This window comes from Rattus rattus, chromosome 9 (genome assembly GCF_011064425.1).
Source record: "Rattus rattus isolate New Zealand chromosome 9, Rrattus_CSIRO_v1, whole genome shotgun sequence".
NCBI classification, from domain to species: Eukaryota; Metazoa; Chordata; class Mammalia; order Rodentia; family Muridae; genus Rattus; species Rattus rattus.
In genome coordinates this window covers 10,976,853-10,982,488 of record NC_046162.1, presented here as the reverse complement: position 1 = coordinate 10,982,488, position 5,636 = coordinate 10,976,853, and positions in this window count along the sequence as shown.

Here is a 5,636-nt window from a genome sequence, read left to right as displayed (position 1 = left end):
CTCTTCTAAGCTTCCCACAGCTAGCATGGCTTTTCCTTTACTATTTGCTCAACATTCTGTATCTTCCCTTAGCTTAGTTGCCCAGTTACCTTCTCCCTGATCGACACCCTACATCTGCCCTTAGCTTAGTTGCATTTCTAATCTGCGGCCTGGGGAAGTGGCCAATGGTCACCCCACCCAAGATCTCACATGCCTAGTGTCTCTCTCTCCCTCCAAAGCATGATGAATCCCTTTCCTCCTCCTGCATCTTCTAGACTGCCTGCAAGAATCTGAAAGTCCCACCTCTTCTGGCCCGTCATTAGCTGTTGGCATCTTTATTGATCAATCAAGAACCAATTGGGGAATAGGGCCTTTAGCATTCACATGCAGGAGGAGCCAGTGTGAGAACTTGGGGAGGAGAAATTGCTCTTTCTGACTTGGGGGAAGCAGTCTGGGGAGGGTAAGTGGGAGCTTGTTTTTTAATGGAACCATGTAGAGGGTTAGGTCATTGGGTGAGGAGAGGAAAGGCCAGTGGGGCCAAGAGCTTGTTCGGTGCCTCGTCTGAGGGGTCATACAGGTAGAAAGGGTAAGTAGATGGGTTTTATTTCCTGTATTAATTGGGTAGGGGCTGTGAGGTCTGAAATGCTGTGGTTTTTAGGACTTTGATCTGTGGGTTCATCTGACTGAGGGGGCTCAGGTGCTGTGGTGTTTATAGGCCTGTCCTATTTTAGCTGGTTCTGTACATTGCTGATTTGGAGCTAAGAAGGGCAAAAATCAAGAGGGGGTTTGGGAGTTGGAGAGATGGCTCAATGGTTAAGAGCACTGACTGCTCCTCCAGAGGTCCTGAGTGCAAATCCCTGCAACCACATGGTGGCTCACAACCATCTGTAGTGGGATCTGATGCCCTCTTTTGCTGTGTCTGAAGACAACTACAGTGTACTTATATATAATAAATAAATTCTAAAAAAAATAATAGGTTTTTTTTCCTTCTTGGGTGTCCCTGCATTGGATGAGAGAGGTACTTTGGTCTATGAATCGGGTCTGTAAATATTACCATTGGCCAGGCCTGATGTTATCTGAAGGACTTCCTCCCAAAACAATGAGGCTTGCTTTTTGGCTATTTTTATTCCATGGTGTCTTAGGACACATATTTCCATAACCTGGGGGATGTTTTTATCTGATGATTATTTCCTGCCTTCTAATCCTCTTGGGTGTATTTGTTTCTTTTTTTTTTTCTAGAGCTTTTAGGTATGCTGTCAAGCTGCTGATATATGCTCTCTCCTGTTTCTTTCTGCAGGCACTCAGAGCTATGAGTTTTCCTCTTATCACAGCTTTTATTGTGTCCCATAAGTTTGGGTATATTGTATCTTCATTTTCATTAAATTCTAAGAAGTCTTTAATTTCTTTGTTTCTTCCTTGATCAAGTTATCATTGAGTGGAGCATTGTTCAACTTCCATGTATATGTGGACATTCTTTCCTTATTGATGTTATTAAAGACCAGCCTCTGATATAGGATGCATGGGATTATTTCTATCTTTCTGTATCTGTTGAGGCCTGTTTTGTGACTGATTATATGGTCAATTTTTGAGAAGGTGTCATGAGGTGGTGAGAAGAAGGTATATCCTTTTGTTTTAGGATGGAATATTCTATAAATATTCATTAAGTCCATTTGGGTCATAACTTCTGTTAGTCTATGTCTCTGTTTAATTTCTGTTTCCATTGATGAGAGTGGGGTGTTGAAATCTCCTACTATTATTGCATGAGGTGCAATGTGTGCTTTGAGCTTTAGTAAGGTTTCTTTTATGAATGTAGGTGCCCTTGTTTTTGGAGCATAGATATTTAAGGATTGAGAGTTTATCTTGGTGGATTTTTTCTTCAATGAATATGAAGTGTCCTTCCTTATCTTTTTTGATGACTTTTGGTTGAAAGTCGATTTTATTCGATATTAGAATGGCTACTCCAGCTTGCTTCTTCAGAATATTTGATTGGAAAATGGTTTTCTTTTACTCTGAGGTAATGTCTACCTTTGTCACTGAGGTGTGTTTCCTGTATGCAGCAAAATGCTGGGTCCACTTTACCTATCCGGTCTGTTAATATGTGTCTTTTCATTGGGGAATTGAGTCCATTGATGTTGAGAGATATTAAGGAATAGTGATAATTGTTGCTTCCTGTTATTTTCGTATTTAGAGGTGGGATTATGTTTGTGTGCTTCTCTTCTTTTGGTTTTGTTGTAAGGAGATTATTTTCTTGCTTTTTCTAGGGTATAGTTTTCCTCCTTGTGTTGGACTTTTCCATTTATTATCCTTCGTAGGGCTGGATTTGCAGAAAGATATTGTATAAATTTGGTTTTGTCATGGAATATCTTGGTTTCTCTCTCAATGTTAATTGATAGTTTTGCTGGATATAGTAACCTGGGCTGTCATTTGTGTTCTCTTAGGGTCTGTATGGCATCTGTCCAGGATCTTCTGGCTTTCATAGTCTCTGGTGAGAAGTCTGGTGTAATTTTGATAGGTCTGCCTTTATATGTTACTTGACCTTTTTCCCTTACTGCTTTGAATATTCTTTCTTCGTTTTGTGCATTTGGTGTTTTGACTATTATGTGATAGAAGGAATTTTTTTTCTGGTCCAATCTATTTGGAGTTCTGTAGGCTTATTGCATGTTTATGGGCATCTATTTCTTTAGGCTAGGGAAGTTTTCTTCTGTAATTTTGTTGAAGATATTTACTGGCCTTTTAAGTTGGGAGTCTTCACTCTCTTCTATACCTATTATCCTTAGGTTTGATCTTCTCATTGTGTCCTGGACTTCCTGGATGTTTTGGGCTAGGAACTTTTTCCATTTTCCATTTTCTTTGACAGTTGTGTCAATGTTTTCTATGGTATCTCCTGCTCCTGAGATTCTCTCTTCTATCTCTTGTCTTCTTTTGGTGATGCTTGCATCTATGACTCCTGATCTCTTCCCTAGGTTTTCTATCTCCAGGGTTGTCTCTGTTTGTGCTTTCTTTATTGTTTCTATTTCCATTTTTGACTCCTGGATGGTTTTGTTCATTTCCTTCTCCTGTTTAGTTGTATTTTCCTGTAGTTTTTTAAGGGATTTTTTTGTTTCCTCTTTAAGGTCTTTTGCTTGTTTACCTGTGTTGTTCTGTATTTCCTTAAGGGAGTTATTTCTGACCTTCTTAAAGTCTTCCATCATCATGATAAAAATGTGATTTTAAATCTAAATCTTGCTTCTCTGGTGTGTTTGGATATCCAGTGTTTGATTTGGTGAGAGAACTGGGCTCTGATGATGCCAAGTAGTCTTTGTTTCTGTTGCTTGTGTTCCTGCGCTTGCCTCTTGCCCTCAGATTGTCTCTGGTGTTAGTTTGTCTTGCTGTTTCTGATGGTGGCTTGACCCTTCTAAGAGCCCGTGTGTCAGCCTTCCTGTAGACCTGTTTTCCTGTTTTCTTTCAGCCAGTTATGAGAACAAAGTGTTATGCTCTCAGGTGTGTAGTCACTCCTGGCAGCTTGCTTTCAGTTCTCGGCGAGGGCAGCAACCAGAAGGGTCCTGCCCCTACTGCTCTTAGGTACCTGTGCGTAGGGGGCACGGATGGCACTGGGTGGTTTCCTCTTGAGTTGGGAATGTGGGCAGAGAGTAGTCTCCTCTGGTTTCTCAGTGGTGTCCACACTTCTGAGTTTCTAGCTATCTCCCCACACATGGGATTTGGGTGCAGGGAGCTATTTGACTGGTTCAATTCAGATTTTGATGCAGATCTGAACCGTGGGGCTCCTGCAGCTGACTGCTCATATATTCCTGTGTCCAGGCACTATGCAGTTTCCTCTTGGGCGGGATGTGGGCAAAGGATGGGCAAGTAGCAGTCTGTCACCCTGCAGTCTCAGGATTATCCCACACTTCTGTGTGTTCAGCTCTCTCTCCCATGGGATTTGGGAAGGTTTGTTGTTATAAGGAGAAGTTAGCGAGTCTTTGCTGATTTCCATTATGGGCTATCAGGTTTTAGAAAGGGGCTAAAGGTCCCTTTAGCCCACACCAAAGAGTAGCTATGGCCAGAAGTCATCAGTTGTCCAAATCCACGTGATGGCACTGCCTGAAATCACAGTGGGAAAATGACAGGTTGAGGGTGGGGCCTACCTTCAGTGTCCAGAGTTTCATTGAGTTTGCATGGGCATCAGCTGTAGTGAGTCAGCTGCTCAGGCCCCACATCTGGATGCCAGCTGCCGGCCTTTACAGGGGCATAGCCTGTTGGAAATCCTTAGCCTGGCCAGCAGGAGCAAAAAATCTCTCAGTGCTTGGAAATGGTCAGAATGCCCGGTGTTATGCCTCTCCGTGGGGTAGCTGGAGCCAGGCAATGAGGCTGCAGGGCCTCTTCTGCAGCATGGAGCCAAGGTTGGAGCCTCCGAGACCCAGTGACTAAAGCTGCAGGGTAAGAGACTTTTCCCTAGATTGTTACACCCCAATTAGATAGGCACTTTTACATGATCTTTGGAGAAGGAACTCATGCACTTTATTCCTCATAAACAGGGACCTTATATTTTGGGCTGTGGTGGAATCTCAGGGTAGCTGCTTTCCTATTGGCTTGGCTAGGGATGCTCTGTGTGGTGAAGGGTCTCAGGTGGTCTTCCTAGTGAGCTGTCACTTGGTCACGTGCTCCTGGAGCTTGTTTGTACTTGTGTCGCTCTTGTTTATGCTTTATTGGGGGTTCTGAACTTTACTGCAACCTTACCAGTTCTTCTGTGGTAGGCACAGTTCACGGCCCAAATTCAGACCTGCTTATTTCCCCCCATCAATCACTGTAGGAAAATAACCACATTGAACCAACCTCTCCAACTGCTTGTTATGAGCAGCCTCCTGGGAAGAAGGGAGGAGGAGCCTGAAGAGGAGCGTGTTTGCTGTCTATCACTTGGATGTTGCCCGTGGTAACATACTCGTCATCTCCACGTGGGCATGGTTTCTCTGACTCTGGGAATCATTCTCCTCATCTGAGACTGCTCCCACCATGAGACTTTCTTTGTTGGAATATGCACAATGGCCGCAAGCCTTGCTATCCTTTTCTTCGGTTATGTGGCAGTTATATCTCAGCACAATGAGAATTTGACACAAGGACCAGAGGAAGAAAGGAAGGCAGAGAGTCCTTATTCAATTCCTAGACTTTGAATTGGCTAGCACCAGACTGTAATGATGGTTTTGGTTTTCAAACTCTATATTTACTATGCGTTCTTAAATGCTTTAACCTCCCTTACAGCCCACCACCTACCAGAGGTAAACAGGAAAAGAAAGTTTGTTAGGTTCAGGGAACTGGACCTTTTGCCTGAAAATCCCATCTGCATTGTCAGGAAATCATCAGTTCAGTTTACAGGAGTCAGCAGCAGCAGCAGCCCCATCTTCCCACAAACCTTTTTTTTTTTTTAATTAACTTGAATATTTCTTATATACATTTCGAGTGTTATTCCCTTTCCCGGTTTCCGGGCAAACATCCCCTTCCCTCCCCCCCTTCCCTATGGGTGTTCCCCTCCCCACCCTCCCCCCATTGCCGCCCTCCCCCCGACAGTCTAGTTCACTGGGGGTTCAGTCTTAGCAGGACCCAGGGCTTCCCCTTCCACTGGTGCTCTTACTAGGATATTCATTGCTACCTATGAGGTCAGAGTCCAGGGTCAGTCCATGTAT